This window comes from Equus przewalskii, chromosome 30 (assembly GCF_037783145.1).
Source record: "Equus przewalskii isolate Varuska chromosome 30, EquPr2, whole genome shotgun sequence".
NCBI classification, from domain to species: Eukaryota; Metazoa; Chordata; class Mammalia; order Perissodactyla; family Equidae; genus Equus; species Equus przewalskii.
Window position 1 is genome coordinate 11,766,595 of NC_091860.1, and position 15,209 is coordinate 11,781,803.

The following is a 15,209-nucleotide window of genomic DNA, read 5'->3' on the forward strand; positions in this document are numbered from 1 at the left end:
CTGAAGAGTAATGACAAGCCTTTGAAGGTTATGAGAAGAAAAATGACATAACGAATGCGGGATCTTAGAGAGACTGGTCTGATGATAGGACTGCAGGATAAAGCGGAGGGGAGCGGAGTTAGATCATAGAGGAGGCAGCAGCAACGATCCAGGCACGAGGTAAAGAAGCACAGGTGGGAAATCGGAAGCCACGAGGAGAGAGGGGTTGGGATGTTTAGTCTTCTCACCCTCCTTCCCACATCCCATGCCTCACTAGGGTTTGCCAGTGGCTGCTTTCCTCTAGGAACTGGTGGTGGTTCCACTTCCATAGATCTAGCTTCTTCTGGACTCCCAAATCTTTGTTTACCCCTTCTGCCCTTTCATGCCTAGGGGTGGTGACAGCTTCCCAATGGTTTTGGCACCTGGGAGCTTCTCCATCCCTTTCAGGTTCCCTTAACCATACCTCTGTGTCTTTTTTTGAATGGGCCATTTGTGCGTTTGCAGACCCTGAGCAATATAGACAAAAATGTTTTGAAAGAAAAGTAAAGAAGTTATGGACTGGACTAGAAGATAAAAAGAATGTTGATGAATATGGTTTTGAGCGTGAGGAATCAGACAACATGGCATAGATATATAAAGCATTGGTTAGAAGTAGAGATTCTTACACAACACCACCTGGGTGAATTGTGGCTCCACTTTGTAGCTGTGTGGTACCAATTGGGGGCATATTGCTTCACACCTCTAGGTCTGAGTTCTTTCATCTGTAACAGAAGGATAATAATTGTTTTAAGGACTAAATGATTTAATACATATAATGTGCTTAGAATGGTGCCAGGCTCTGTGTACATGCTGCATAATCATTTTTTATTATTATTATTATCACGAGAACCCACACGGGAAATATCAATTTTGAACTAAGACTTGTTCACTTTGAGCTCAATGGTAACAGCAGAATAATACTTAAATGGAAATTTCCAGGAAGCACTTGGAAATGAATACTGACATTTGGGTTAGAGGAAATTACTCAGGTTTAGGTAGATATAAAATAGCCTGTATGAAAGGGAGAGGTGAAACTTCGAAAATGGATGACTTTGTCAAAGGGAAGAATGCATCAAAAGAATAGCAGAGTTCTATGCAATAGGCATTGGAGGAACCCACAGTGAGTGGGTAGGAGGAAGATGAGAGATGAAAAAGGAAAAAGAAAAAAGAAGCAGATGAGCTGGATCTCTCTGTAATAAGAGAAGAGAAAGGAACCAGAACCAATGAAACTGACAAATGCCTGTGAACTTCACAACTAGATTACCAGGGCCTTCAAGAGACAGACCCTCGGGAAGTGGAGTGGAAATGCGAGGAAACGAGAGAAATAGGTCTTTTTAAAACACTAGAGGTACAGCCCAGAATATATCAGCCTATGATTCTTTTCCAAGATACAGTAGACATGGGCGTATTTAAATGGAAAGAGGAAGAAATTAAAAGAGAGACAAAAACTGAAAATTCTAGGGAAAGAAAGAACAAGTAAGGTTGCAGGACACCTCTGTGAAAAGATAAGAGGCTAAGATTAGAAATCAAATCAGAATTTCTTTGGACATGAGAAATCAAAATCCCAAGTATTTGCAGGGTTTTTCTACCCTGATGGTATTCTTTTCATTTATAACAAAGTTAGCTACTGGGATTTTAATTATTATAGTCCAGCTGAGAATTTGAGCTAGTTTTAAAACAAAACAAAACAAAGTGACAACCTATATGTTTCCATGGCAAAATAACCTTGTGGTTAAAAATATGGTCTCGGGAGTAAGACTAGTTGAGTTTATACACCCAACTTTGTCACTTAGCAGCCACACGCTCTTGGGAAAATTATCTTTCTATACCTAAATTTCTACATCTCTAAAATGGAGATCATAGTAGTAAAGACTTCATCGGGCTACCTCGAGAAATAAATGAGATAACACAAGTTAATTGCTTAGAACGATGCCTGGCATATAGTAAGGATTCAATAATCCTTAGTTATTACTATTCACACATATCCACCTTGTACAATAATTATATCTTAATTCTTCCTCCTCAGGGCAACACTCCAATTTCTTTCAACTCAAAGAGAACATTATTGTAGAAAAATCCCTGGATAACCATGCCCCAGGATAGTGTGCATCCAGATACAACGCAATTGAAAATTGGCAAGTGTCTTCAACCGTGGCCAAACCCACTTTTCAAATGGGTCAGGGCAAGCAAAGTTCTCATTTTCTGGAGAGGAGACACGTGGGATGAGGGTATGAGACTGGGGGAAGAGAGTGTAGGCAACACTATCTTAGGTTACTGGGATGTGAAGGGAGCATGTCCGTATCCCCACTAATCTCTCAGTCCAATTTCCCTACAAAGGGCTGAAGAGATGAGCATTGCTTCAGAGATTTCTGGAATTCCTGCTGCTGCCCTGAAAATCCAGCCAGGCCCAAAACCCAGAATCATCTCCATCGATATTTAGCCAGAAGACACAACGGCCACCAGCTGATACTAAATTGCATGTGGGTGCACAAAGGATTTCAATGGTGTGGTCCAGCCCAGACCTCTCGGTCAATCAGCTGCACAGGTTCGCCTAATTAATTTATTTATCTTGCAATAATGTAGACTCTGCATTTACACTACCAGAACTTTTGGACCCTCGTTTATCAAGTTACAATAGGGTTTTCCTCTACTTCAGTTGTCTTTAGAAAATTCTTCCAGGTTGGTTAATAGCCTCATACACCTGTTAGTTTTCTGTCTCCTCTGGCTGAACTCTAATTTCCTTGAGAGCAGAGTTCATTTTAATCAAGTTGTTGTTTTTTTAATCTCCTGTGATGTCCAGCACAATGAAGTAAGAAAATAGTTACCACGGCAACACAAGAAGGGGATTTCAGAGCTCAGGAGGGATTTACATTCACCCTACCACTCCGTAATCTCCGCGTCTCCATCCGTCCCTCCCTACCCTGCCTTTTCAAACAAATTGTGCCCCTAAATCCCCTTTTTATAGAAATTCTGGAGCAACTTCTGAGTTGGTGCTAAATAGATGCTGCTGAAATTTTCTGATTTGATCACTATGCTAGATCCCTTGTTTTATGTCCCTCAAATGTGTCTCTAGCTCCCCTTTGTGGAGGATAATCACCAAGGCATCGCCAGCAGCTGGGTCAGGCTCCCACGAGGAAAGAGGCAGCCATCCTGAGACTAATTTAGTTGACCTACAAAGACGGCAAACGCTATTTTGTTAGCTAATTGCTAAATGTTATTGAGAAACAGCCTAAATAGATAAAACGATAGGAGACAGACTGAAAACAGCTAACTGGACAATTCCTTTGAGTCGGGGGCATACAAATCCAAATCTTAGCCACTCTTCCATTTGAGTCCTCACAGGATCCCACACAGCTTCTCTTCTCTCTTGCTTCTGGAAAAACATTTTCCAGTCTTTTTTGGACAAAGGCTTTCAGATTTGTTCATGCAGACACCTGCCAATGTTTGTTACAGCTGCTTAAAAGTTAACAAGGGAGCAGAGTCCCTACCCAGGTATTATTCTATCAGAATGAAATGACTGCCTTCCTCCCACCCTAGTTTTTGTCAGTTTAGGGTACCATATTTCATTTCTCTTACCCACCCATCTGTTCTGCTAGAAGTGGGTGGATAATGGCAGGAGGCTCCTCCTTTGCAGTGTCTTATCAATACTAATATCTTCATTTTTCTTATTTCTTGTTTCAGTATTGATGCTACCCAGAGTGTAAACTCCAAACAGGGTAGTTAGTAAATAGTTCATGGTTTTATTCTTCTTTGAACTTACTGGTTAACTGAAAGGCTCTGTTTGTTTGTTCATTCAATATCCAGCTGCTGGTTTGAGCTTCACGGAATTTATAGCACATTTGGGAAGACACAGAAGTAAGCAGATGATAGAAAGACAGTGTGATAAGTGTTCTCGTAGAAGTGTCCACAGAGGAAGAAGGTTAAGAAAGGCTATCCAAAAAAAGGAACCCTCATACACTGTTGGTGGGAATGCAAACTGGTGCAGCCACTATGGAAAACAGTATGGAGATTTCTCAAAAAATTAAAAATAGAAATACCATATGACCCAGCCATCCCACTACTGGGTATCTATCCAAAGAACTGGAAATCAGCAATTCCAAAAGTCCCATGCACCCCTACGTTCATTGCAGCATTATTTACAAGAGCCAAGACATGGAAGCAACTTAAGTGCCTATCAACTGATGATTGGATGAAGAAGATGGTATATATATACAATGGAACACTACTCAGCCATAAAAAAGGGTAAAATAGTCCCATTCACAACAACATGGATGGACCTTGAGGGGATTATGTTAAGTGAAATAAGCCAGATAGAGAAAGACGAACTCTGTTTGATTCCACTCATAGGTGGAAGTTAAACATGTAGATAAAGAGAACTGACTGATGGTTACCAGGCGAAATGGGGGGTGGAGAGTGGGCGCAAAGGGTGAAGTGATGCACCTACAACGTGACTGACAATAATGTACAACTGAAATTTCACAAGGTTGTAAACTATCATAATCTTAATAAAAAGGGGGGAAAAAAAGAAAGAAAGGCTCTCCAAAGGAGGGAGAAACTGAGCTGAATCATGAAGCTGTGCAGGCAGAAGTGGCGGGGACGGTATTCCCAGAAGGAGCAGCCCAAGCACTGAGGCAAGAATGAGCATGACCCATTCAGGGAGCAACTCACACAGCCAGAAAGTGGAATGGTCAGAAGGGAAGGGCTAAAAATCTTGTTGGAGAGGCAGGAAAAGCCATACAAAAGAACTTACAGTTATTTAGCAAGGGGAGTCATGAAAAAAATGTTTAATGACATTATGAGATCTTCAATTTACAAAGTTAACTCCAGAAAGGAAAGTGATAGCCCGTGGTGAATAACTCAAGTCTGGGAGAAAAGTTAAGAGGCTGTTCTAATAAGCCAGACAAAAACTAATAAGGATCTTGACTAAGGATGTGGTGGTAGGGATGGAGAGAAAGAGATGCGCCTGGGAAGTAACAGAGATAGTGTGGAAAAATCATAGTGACTGGTCAAATGTAGGGGTCAAAAGAGGAAGGAGTCACCAAGGATTCACAAGTTTCTGGCTTAAGCAACCGGGTAGATGGTGATGCCACTTTCTGACCCAGGGAAAATGAAGAATTCAGTAAGAGTTTAGTTGTTAGATTCATTGACTTTGAGGTTTCCACAGGACTTCTCACAAGAAATGTCCAACACAATTAGATAAAGAACTTGATTTCAAGAAAGAATTCAATACCAGAGAAGTGAATTTGGAAACCATTAGCACATTCCTGGGAATTAGCTAACCATGAGAATAGATAAGTTGATTCAAAGAGCCATGAAGAATGAGAAGAGGATGTGGAATCAAGACCAGATTGAACACGGAGTAGACCCTAGCTTCAGCTGATGTCTACCTGATACCGAACATGGCTGCATGGGGCCAAAGTTTTAAGAAGAGATATATTGGGCAGTTTCCCTCAAATGGAGCTGTGGGCATAACAGGCACCAATATTGATATAGCTAGCATCAGCCCCAACCCAGAAACTATTATTAGGCATCCTGGTACTTTCCACTTGTAAAAGTGAGTCATCACAATGTATCAGTAGAAATTTTAACAGTGAGAAAGGAAATTAAGGAAACATATGGTCTGTAATGAGCATTTTAGGGTAGATGAAAATTCCATGTCCTCCTGAAGTTCTTCAGATACCTACATGGGCACAGATTCTCTCAGCGTCCTATGACGATTACAGGAGGTTGCTCACTCTGCCATGGTCAACGCCAGCTTGTGGTGGGCTCTCCCGGTCATTATCTACCTGATTCTCAGGGCTCTAGGACCTGCTCTTTTCCATCAATTTTCTGCACTAAAACACTAGAATAATTTACGTGGCTGTGTGTAGGCAGCTTCTGCTCTGTATTAATCAGGACTCTCGGGGTTGCAAGTGACAGAAACCCACGACAAACTGGTTGAGGCAAAAGGAGAAGTGCATTGGTTCCAAGAAACATGGTTCAGACACTCTCCCTGTCCCGTGTCTCTGCCCGTTTCTGCATCTCGGCTTCCATCTCTCATCTTTTGGACTGATTTTCTCCACGTAGCAGGAAGCAGCACCACAATTCGCATCTCCCAGGTTTCACCTCAGGAGATGTCGGGCGGACTCTTCTCACTGGTACCAAGTTCAAAATACCTGAGGAAATTCTCATTGGCCCAGGCTGGAAAACACGTCTACCTCATGACCACACATTCTTTCCAGAAAGATAGTACTCATAGAGAAAAAAAGAAGTCACAATAATAGACCTCCTCCATAGGCTCAAGCAGAACCCTCCCTCAGTGACGTCATTCTCCCAGATATATGCCTGGGTGCCTTATCTCTCGGGGAAGCTTCCCCTCTTTTAGAGCCTGTTTCATTTTTATTCTGCTCAATCACTCTGTAAAGGTCTCCTCTGCTCTCAGGCTGACACTCTTCACTCCTCTAGATACCTTCGCTTCCAGAACCACTCATGAAAACCACCCGGCTTCTACTCGCCTCATGAAAGCACAGATGAGAAGGGAGGAGGTCAGAGGTCAGACAAGCAGGATCATCCAAAAACAAAGCTGTTCTCCCTGCTGGTTTCATATCATGTCTTTGCAATCCTACCAAGTAGGAAGCTTGGTGAGTTCGAGCAAGAGGACAAATCTATAATTTCTTTGTGCTAATTCTGATTTCCGAAAAACCTCTTTAGAGACATATGGCAATTTAAGAAAGCAGGAAGCCAAAGAAGCTGACACTCTTGGAACAACAAATAAAAAACTCCCTAAAAGTTAACAAGGAAAAGATGAATGTGGATTCTAGCGTGTGATGTGAACAGTATTTAGTGATCTGGCTCTGCAGGAAGTTATTACATAAGAACAGAGCCAACATGGAAACTGAGTTTGATCTGCAATTCCCAGTCAAAGAAATCTAAAATTAGCCACCGTCTAATCTGGGTATGGAGCGTTCCTAACGGACCGCTGAGCAGATTGGTGATTAACTTTTGTTCTTTGAATATAACTGATGACTGGCTGGAAGACAGATTTAGGAAACATGGCTACCTATACTCAAGACCATTTATCGAAGGTGACATTTGAATACAGTAAGTTCTAAAATATATTAGTCATTTTAGTCCATTAAATGTTTTATAGCTATTTCTTTGTCATACATAGCAAAAGCTTCCTCTTCATCAACTATTGTAATTTCTTATAATTTTTATTTTCTTGGCTATGTAGCCTCTACTAGAAGAAACAAAATAAGCAAAGAGTTATGTTTCTATAATTTATTTTATAATGCTCAATCTTCCACCAATAAATAAATATTAATTTGAAAATCTGAATGTACACAGTGGTTGATTTGTTTCACTCAGTTCTTTCCCGTTAAGTTGGAAACTGTTAAAGCTTTTGCATTATTTTTCTGTATAAGAAATCATATTTCATGGATATTACCACTAGGTGGCTCAAATGGCTGAAACACTAGCTCAATATGTGAGCAGGAAAAAAACCACAAATATTTAAAGATTTATCTCTTTCCGCAGTTATGTGCTTTCTACTTTAATTTTCTGCAAGCTTTTGTATTATTTATGGATGATCACTATAATGCTACACATGGTAGACAATTACTTTAATATAGGTCATCATCATGTATGCCATTTTTATGAAGGAGAGAGGATTAATTCACAACATGAATGAATTATGTTACACTTTGTCATAAAAATGCAATAATAAAATAAATTAAAATCTTACCTGCTGACTGGCAACACAGCATTCAACGGAGTCTACAGTGCTGGAGTCTTGGGTTGTATTTCATTTTAATTTATCCAGGCATTTCCAGAGATTGCCTGCTTTATTTTCTGCCAGTTGTGGTTATTTATGTCTCTTAGAGGCAGGTGACTTGCAGCAAGAGCTCACGTTCTCTGTAGTCCAGGGACCTTGAAAATCAAACCAGTCTTCCTTATAGGAAGTTATTGAAATGAGAGACTCTCTGGATACTGCATCAGTGACATTAGATGGCTTGGGACCTCTGCTTTTTCTGATATGAATAAACCAAAAGCAGAAAATGATGTTCTTATTCCCAACTTTAATGTGCATCTTATAATTCTATTTGACTGTTCAAGATACAGGGCCAGGAGATGAAAGAAGTACTCTCCAAGCTGAATAGGAAAGTATTCAGCCTTTAGATTCTGTCAAAAAAGGGAAAACACAACAGAGACCTTGACATAAGAGGGCCTGGCAGGTTTCCTAACCAAGAAGAATCAACATGCCCTCCCATTATTCTAAGGACACTTGGTTCCCTATGCTGTCGTTGTATCAACAGAAGCTCCACCCTTCTAGTTTAAAGTTTAGGACCATTGAAATCTCAAGGAAACTCTCCTCCAAGATGACAGTTTTTTCCTTGGACTATTTATCTTTATCCTTGAATTATTTGTCTTTATAATTACCAACAATCAAATCTTCTACTCCAAAAATTATTTAAATGGCTCTACTTTGGAAGAGAAGCAAATCCTAGAGAGGAGGAACTTAAGAGATGATTTTTCCCTTGGAACAGACAAATATGACCTTTCCCTAATTTTTATCCTGTTATAGAGGTATGTTTTAAATATTTTTCTTGGCCGTTTATTACTTTTATTTGGAAGTACATGAAGGAATCTGCGTTTGGCTTGAAAGAAAAGTATGGATTCTCTGTAAGGGAGCCATAATTTAGGTTCAGCTGCAGTAACAGCAGGTCCTGAGATTTTTACGTTTGTATTCAGGAACCTGACATTTAGACTTTATTTGAAAATAGAGTTGTAAATATAACACGAACCAGTTATCACATAGCTCTTAAATACCAAGATCTAATTAGTCCTCACCAAGCGTAACAACTATACTTGGTCAAAGTTCTCACCAGTTTGCTTTTGAGAAAGGGATAGAATCTTATCTTGCAAAATTATGGCCATGAACAGCTTCCACTGAGCAAGAAGATGAAAAAGATAGAAAACAACTCGAAGTGGCTTAAACAGTAAAAGAGATTTAATGGCTTACATGACGAGTGCTAGAGGTAGGGTTGGTTTCAGGATTAATTTGATTGAGTTGCTCACCAATGTCCTCCAAGACCAGGTTAACTCTACATCTGTCTGCCCTTGTCATTGTCAACTTCACTTCTAGAAGTTCTATTTTGGCTGTCCACAACCACCTGGGCTGTATTTCCATTTATATCTAAGGATAGAGAAAGAAGGTGGTTACTCAAAGTTTTTCCAGAAGAGAGAGGACACTTCTCTCCCAGAAATCCCTCAGCAAACATGGTCTGCAGCCTTACTGTCCACCTCTGATGCAATAGTTCTGTCCAGAGAAAGGGAGCGCATCACGAGTGTAGGCCCAGCTACACGCTCCGTCTCAGAAGCAAGAAATGAAACCAACTCCCTCCAGAACGTGGGCTGCATACAGGAAGTGTGGATACCTGTGTAAAAATCAGGGCTTTTAAGGGAAAAGGAGGCGACATCAGCTGTGTATGTGTGTGATGGGGGAGGGGGGGGGAGTATACCAACATGTACCCTTGACTACGTATGGCAAACTCTGGAACCAAACGGCCTGAGTTTGAATCCAGGCCCTACCATTTGTTAGCTGTGCAACCATGGGCAAGTTACTTGATCTCTCTTGTTGAGTAACAAGTGGTGAATGATTTGCTTAATTGCTTATGTCACAAGGTTTTCCTAAAATCAATAGCATTAAATCAAGCATTTTATTGCACTCTTTCATTGTGCGAGAACTGTGGAATTGGAAAGAACACAAAAGTGAGCAAAATGTTGTTCTACTTTCAAAAACCCAGTAATTCGAGAGAGGAGATAAGAGCTCAGAGATAGTGAGTGGCAAAAAGATGGGATATGTTACATAAGAAAGATGTTTTTCTAAAATGACACTTTTTTTCTAGTTAAATATTCTTTAATAGCAAGCACATTTTCTAGTATTTTTCACATGCATATTGAAGTTGGTATGATTTTCTTGGATAGTCATTCATTACTGATAAATGTCAACAATAATTAATAATCAGACAATAAAACTACCAAAAAGTAAAAACAAGGAAAGGAAAAGTAACCAATCAAATTTCAACTATAAAGCGTGTAAAGTATAATGTTCTCAATTCTCTAATACTTAAGATAATGGAGAGAAGAAGAGATGAGGACCATTTGAAACTCACTGATATTTTTCCTTGGAAGTATTTTTGTGCTTCGAGTGAAGTATGTGACGACTGGGTGTTCTGTGACTATTAGCAGGTCATAAAATGGACCTCACTGTGGAAACCTAGGAAGTTGCCATTTCCTGGCGCCCACTCTGGTTCAGCTTTTTCATTGAGTGGGAATAGATGGATTTCCTTTAAATAGATTTAGATTGTCTCTAGGTAGAATTTAGTCTCTTGGAGCAGAAGTGCAGCTAAAATTTTGCTTTTCAAAAGCTTTTAAAGGGTAAACTGTATGTCAGCCAAGTAATTCAGTAACTCTCACCCTTAGAGGGCACTATGGTGCTTTTATGCCCACAGGTTGACCTCCACCCCTTCATCTCACACAGCACCCCTGGTCCACACAGCTCACTGGGCCTGCTTCCCTTCCAACTCTGGGTCCTCAGAACTTTGAACATCTTGCTTTTTACTTAACATTTTCCCCATCGTTAAAAAATATAGTCACAGTAGGATAACGATTCTGCAAAATGGAAGTAGTCTAACCAAATTAATACTCAATAGAAGGTACATATTGTGTTTGCACCGAGGAAAGAGAAAAATGTTCATCACCATTTGTATTTATAGTACTAGTAACTTCCTTATATCCTTTTGGAAATGCATAAATAAAATTCTCAGAGTGGGAGAGAGAGGCAATGTTTGTAAGCATCTAGGGTCTTTAAAATTTGAATCTTCAACAATGGAGCTAACTGGCATTTCTACAAAGCTGTGTGAGCCTGGGGGGCTGAGCCCTGTCTTGTCCTGTCCCAGTATGTGGTTCAGATTAAGATTAATACCTAAATAAATGTATGCCAAGTGGATTTTAATTTTTCCAGAAGGTTTGTAAAGCAACCCAGATTAGATGTGAATAAGAAAACAATGATACAAAAGATAAAAAGCACAAGACTGAGGTGGAGACTGGGGAAGATTACTGCTAAAATATTATCTCAAGAGGAGAAGGGAGTGGCTGGGCAGGGCTCACTGAGAGCTGGAAGGACAACTCGTACTGGAATCTACTTTCAGTTCTGAAAGAAAAAGTCTGCAGCATTTCAGGAATGATAGAGCAGGGTAAGATGGTTCAGGTCCTCATGAGCCAACCCTGTTTTTGTACAGATGAGAAGAGAGGTCCACAGAGGGAAGTAACTTGCTGATGGTGACCCAGCCGATTAGAGGCGAAGGTAAGATGGGGAATGATTTCATCTCCAGGTGAGTTCCAACTGCTCCACCTGGTGGTGGCCACTTCACCCCTCCCACGCATCCAGAATAGGCCTGGCTTGTCAAAAGACAGGGTTTCTTGAAAAAGCACCACTTGAGTTTACATCAAAGCTTCACTGAGTATTTCCAGGGCTGGAACAAATGGCTCACCGTCCAGCATCAGTTAGAAATAAGGAACTGCGGTAAGTGTACACCAGTGTTCAGTGTGGGAGAGCACAGTGCAGAGCTTCCACAAAGGACAGCAGGAGGGGGTTAATTCCTCAAAGCTCTTCATTTAGGTCTTTTGAGGATTCTTAGCCCCAGAGTTGCCAAAAGACCTAGATTACTAGAGATATTTCGCTGGTGTGATGCAAGTTCAAGTCAGAAGGATTTGTACGAGGAGAGGTGTTGCCACACACATGTATAAGATATAACAGAATCCACGGGGCTGGCCTTGTGGCCTAGTGGTTAAGTTCGGCATGCTCAGCTTCAGAGGCCTGGGTTCCATTCCTGGGCACAGACCTACACCACTCATCGGCTGCCATGTTGTGGTGGCAACTCACATACAAAATAGAGGAAGATTGGCCACAGGGCAATCTTCCTCAGGGCAAATCTTCCTTGGCAAAAAAAGATACAACAGAATCCTAGAGTAAAGAAGGGATGGCACTCAGCAGGAACCAGCAATTCTATCCAACTATGTGACTTTCTCACATGCCAGTTTAAATGTATATTTTAAATACCTACAAACACCTAAGTTGTACAGTAACTGTAACCTATAAGATGGTCCTTTTTATTAGATGCTAAAGCTAATAAATGAGTGGCTACTGCTTCCATTCATACATTCAATCAGTCATTCAATCCTCCGCTGATTAGATATTTATCAAGTGACTGGTATAGCAGGCTTAAAGATGAGTCCAAAAATGAACAAGAAATAATCCTCCCCTTGTGGAACTCCAATTCCAAGCAGAGAGGTAGAGAAGAAATCAAACTACTACGTAGCAATGAGAAAAGTGCTTTATTAGAAGGATGACATCAGAGTCAAGGGAGAATGGAGGAGTGAAGGAATCCTCTTTGATAAGTGGATGGTTCATTCAGTTCGAGTTCTGCTGTCAGATTCCCTGTTGGCTCGTTTCATAAACTAACAGTCATGTGGCTTTCTCTCTTTAATGGTGAAACCTCTAACTACATTAATTCTAAATTTCCCTAGTTGGTACCTGATAAACATTTGTAGAGTTGAATTTTCCCTCTCCCTCCCTGGTCTTCCACCTCTTTTAACCCAAAAAGGCCTTTAGTTTATCTTGTTAGCTATAAGAAAATGCCTTTGCAAATTAGCGGGATTATACATTACAGTCTGAAATAAATAGATTTCCTTAAATGGTCAGAAAATTTGAAAAACTTATAGTTCAACTGTTCTCCAGTTAACAGAAGAGCTTTTAAACATGGTTATATATACATATTCTTTTCAAATCATAGAATTCTAGAACAAACGGGAACTTAGAGATGACCTAAACCAACTTCCCTATTTTTAGACAGATCAACCAAGACATACACTGATTGAATGAAATAGCCAAGCTCACAAAATTAGTATTAGAAGATACGTGTAGCCTCTCAGTATTGTAGCTGCCCATAGAACTCACAGTCACTGCTTCTCACTCACTGAAGGTTTCAGACCCGACTCACTGTCTCTTAACACTATTCCTGTCATAATTCTTGGGGATTTCAATACCCCAGAAAGGAGATGCATTCAACTCATCAGCCTCCCAAATCTCTGCCTCTTCACCAACAAGGATCTTGTCCTCCGTCTCACCTCAACCACACCCCTCCATGGTCACACCCTAGTCCCCGCCATCACCAACAAGAGCATCCCATCCAAAATCCCAGTTTCAGGCATCCCATTCTTCTTCCACCATCTGCCCCAACTCCAAAGATGTTTGGCTGTACTGGCACCTCATTTTCATTGTTGGTTCCCCGTGGTCACGTCCTCATTTCTCTACATACTCAGCTCAAATTCCGTGGTCAACACTATCAGCACTCCTTTGCAGACACTCTCAACTCCGTTTTCATCTCTCCTTTAGACATAACTGCCAAAAAATTCTCCAACCTTGACCAAATCTGACTCTCTCTCCCCCACTCCCCACCTGCCCCTGAACAATTGAATATGGCTAGAGAATCATGATCACAAACAACGTGTTGCCTGCCAATTCTTGCGCATTTTTATCAAGTCTATTCTCTGAACAACTATTTCACACTTTGTTCTCAAACCTCCCAGACCCCTTACCCTCCCCAAGATCAGCTGATTGCTTCCTATTTCAATGAGAAAAAATAAAATCTCTTTTAACAAATTTACTAACTTTTTGCACCGGAAGCCATGTACCTTGTCTTCCCTTTTATAATAATGAACTTGGTGCTTGTGCATTAGCTCCCACTCCCTCTAGCCTACTCAACAATTTCACTTCTGCAAATATCCCCTCTCTCTCCTGCGTCATCAACTTTCCTCTCTCTGCTGAATCATTTTCATCAGTATTTGCACGTGCTTCCATCTAAAAATATCTCTGTTGTCCCCACATTTTGCTCTAGGTACTATACCATTTCTCTGCTCTCATCGACGTCACCTATGACCTCCACATGGTCAAATCCACTGATTAATTTTTATTCCTTCTCTTGCTTATCAGCAGGGTTTGACACATATGATCATTGCTTCCTTCTTGAAATCTTCCTTCTCTTGGTTTCTAAACAGCACACTCTTGCTCTTCTCTTTCATCCCTGGCTACCTGGTCTCAGTATCTTTGATGGAATCTTCCTGTTCTTGTCAACTTGGTTTGGTTCCCGGACCTCTTCTCTACCTACACTCTTGTGATGATCTCAGTCTACTGGCTTCAGATGCCATTTATATGCTTATAACTCATTAATTTATAAGTCTGGTCCTACTCTGAACCCCAAACACATATATCTAACCTACATTTCTACTTTGAAGTTAACTTAATCTGTCCATAAGAGGACTTTAACGCTCGCCTCCCCCAAATAAGCCACTATTTCTTCCTTTTTTCTTCCTCATCTCAGTAAATGCCAACTTGATTCATCCAGTTGTTTGGGACAAACCCTAGGAATTATTCTTGACATATTTCTTTCTCTCACTGCAGCTCACATGCAATCTATAAGTAAATCTTGTTGACTCTACTTTCAAAACACTTCCAGAATTCTATTAATCCCCATCACCTCCAACTCTACCCTCCTGGGCTATAAAGGAGTAGTCTCTCAACTGCTCTTCTGCTTCCACTCCTGCCTCCCTACAATTTATGTTCCACAGAACAACCAGGCTGAGCCACTTAAAATATAAGTGAATTATGTCACTTCTCTGGTTAAGCAAACCCTTTCAATGGCTTCCCATATCTCTCCAACTAAAATTGAAAGTCTTCATAACAAACTCAAAGCCCCAACAGGATCTGGTCCCCAGCCACCTCTCTAACTTCATCACTTACTTTTATCTGATTCTCTCACCTTGATTCATCATCGGCCCCCTTGCTGTTCTTCAAATTCACCAAGCACACTCCTATTTCATGGCCTATTTCACTTATTTTTTCTGTTCCCTGGATGGCCCTTCCCTCAAATAACCAGATCCTTGCTGGAATGCTGTCTTTTCCGAGTAGCTTTCCCTGACTTCCCATCATCTGCTGTGATACAAACCATCACAAAACTGGTGATTTACACAGCAATTTACTATTATCTCTTATAGCTCTGGGAGCCTCCATACAGTTGCAGTCAAATAGAGGCTAGAGCTGGAATCATCAGAAGGCTTCTTCTTTCAGATGTCCGGTGTCTCTCTACTGG

The 15,209-nt window shown here is 40.7% G+C and overlaps 1 long non-coding RNA gene across 1 annotated transcript in view; it reads right to left on the minus strand.

Moving 5' to 3' along the window:
• Positions 1–644: 644 nt before the first annotated feature.
• LOC103543761 (uncharacterized) overlaps positions 645–15,209 on the minus strand; it is a 102,125-nt gene continuing 87,560 nt past the window's right edge. Inside the window, exons 7-9 of the long non-coding RNA XR_011534991.1 lie at positions 9,076–9,193; positions 7,742–7,926; positions 645–740 (exon numbers count right to left, since the gene is read on the minus strand). This is a non-coding gene — a long non-coding RNA (uncharacterized lncRNA). The remainder of the gene's footprint in view (positions 741–7,741; positions 7,927–9,075; positions 9,194–15,209) is intronic.